The sequence below is a fragment of the Primulina eburnea genome, unplaced genomic scaffold, assembly GCF_022965805.1.
Source record: "Primulina eburnea isolate SZY01 unplaced genomic scaffold, ASM2296580v1 ctg795_ERROPOS100000, whole genome shotgun sequence".
NCBI classification, from domain to species: domain Eukaryota; kingdom Viridiplantae; phylum Streptophyta; class Magnoliopsida; order Lamiales; family Gesneriaceae; genus Primulina; species Primulina eburnea.
In genome coordinates, this window is record NW_027331563.1 from 17,501 (window position 1) to 20,000 (window position 2,500).

Consider the following 2,500-nt stretch of genomic DNA (forward strand, 5'->3'; position numbering starts at 1 on the left):
TGAAACCGAGGAGGACCCCATCGACTTTGGAATTAGCGCGATGGCCGCATGATTCCATTGCCTAAGCAACTTTCCAGAGGAGAAGAATTCAAGAACAGCACCCGTGACATCATTATGAATAATGTCCCAAGATTTTTTGAAGAAATAAGAGCCATAGCCATCAGGTCCTGGGGCTTTGTCATCATCAATATCGAACAAAGCATCACGAATCTCATCACAAGTAACATCCGCAATCAAACTACTCCAACTGTCAAGTCGAACACATTTACCAGCAGTAATGTTGTCACGATCAACGTTTGATCGCTGCACCTTAGATCCCAAGAGATGAGAGTAATGATCAACAAAAAGCATCCCAATTTCCGTCGGGTCAGAAGTAATAACACCTGCTTGATTTTGAATGGCAAGAATGGCATTTTTCTTGTTATTTCTTTTAATGTAATCATGGAAGAATTTTGTGCACCTATCACCCTGTTGCAAGTATGTAATCTTTGCTTTTTGGGCAATGAAGGATCTCTCGGCATCCAACAAGTTCTCAGTTCGTCGCTTGCATTCACCGTAATCCGAAGGAACAGTGCCGGAACTAAGCATCGTCTCTTGGATAGATTGAAGTTTCTTTCTCGCTGCACCGGCCCTAGAAGAGATGTGTCCGAAATCATATTTATTCAAAAGTTGTAGAGGTTTTTTCAAATTTTTGCATTTTTCCTTGAGCATAAACTGTAGTGTGCCATGACCCGGAAACCTCCACTTATCTCGAACAATATCCAAGAATCGATCACTAAGAGCCCACATATTGAAGAACTTAAATGATCGCTGCTTCTGTTCAACATGATTCAAGAAAGAGACAATACTAAAAGCATGGTCAGAAGTACAACCGGGAGATACAAATTCGGCTAATCCAGAGAAATTAGACGAGAACCACTTCTGATTAACAAGGACTCTGTCGAGTTTGCTACACACTTTGGGGCTACTCCAAGTAAACTGGCAACCAATGTACCGAAGATCCAATATATCAAGCGAAGATACACAATCAACAAAGTCCCTCGTATCATAATCCCTAACCGGCAGCCCACCCTTCTTCTCATCCTGGGATAATACAGTATTAAAATCACCAAGAATAAGCCACGGTAGATCACAAGAGGCACCAACAAATTTCAAGTCATCCCACAACGGTCGTCTATGCACAATAGTATTCATCCCATAAACAAACGAAATACTGAACCGGTTAGCCGAATGAATACAATTAACATTGACATGTATTAATTGAGCAGACATGTAATCCATATTAATATCAACTGTAGACGGGTTCCAAAGCACACAAATTCTACCCCTATTGCCGAAACCGAAATTGTGAAGAAATTTCATACCCGGTAGTCGAATTCTCATCATAGTAAGCAAGGCTTTCTCATCAAACTTAGATTCAAGTAAGCAAACAATATCAATCTTACGAGAGTGAATCAAATGTTGAACACTCTTTTGTTTGAGGGGCTTATGAAGGCCCCTAACGTTCCAAGAGGCCACGATCATTGACGGTGGGGTGCATTATCGGGATGCCTCCCCTTTTTCATATTTCCAAAAATCCTGTCTTTGTTTGTTGGGTCACCGGTGTTAACGAATTCTGTATCACAAGAACTCCCGTCGTCCAAGTCATCAAGGAAATCGGCCAATTCTTTATTAGTGCCCTGTTTTTGCCCTTCAAGTTGCTTTGGATTTTTCTTTTTCTTATTCTTTTTCTTGTTTGTGACAGTGTGAAATTCCTCCGGTTGTATAGGAGGTGTGTCGCTAGTACCAGCCGCATTCATATCTATATCATCCAAAACTTCCTTGCCCTTAACAATATCATTGGGTACACTTGGTTCAACCCCTTTCTCATTGCCCACCGATTTATCCTTGGCCGATTCACCACCACAGGTAGCATTCTTCAAAGGAATTTCAGTGTTGGTGTTTTGGCTAGTAGTAGGTGCCGAATTATTACGAGTTGGTGCATGCGAATATCGCTTACCAAATCTTGATCTACCTCTCGAATTTCTCATGTTCCAAGTGACACTTTTAGATCTTGAACGAGTATTATGATGCATGGTATTCGGCTCCCCTCCATTATCCTCGTTCTTATCATCCTCAAAATCACAATCATATATCATATGGCCAGTTTTCCTACACTTAACACAGAATTTTATATCTTGTTCATAATGAAATTTTACCTCAACTTTGCCAATCGGTAGACCCACGTTAATACTTGACCTTTTCTTCTTAGTGGCTTCAACTTCAACTAAAACCCTTGCATATTTGACACGTTTTCGATCATGAGTGAGCATATCCATGTGGATTGGATTTCCCACCTTCGAAGCAAGTTTGCTTAAGATCTTATAGTTCCAACAATCCGGTGGTAACCCATGTATTTGTACCCAAGAAGGAATTATGCTCATATCTTCTTCCCTAAAGCGGAAACACCGCGGCATTTCCTTGAGGAAAAGATGGAAACCAAAGACCAAGAATGGTCCAC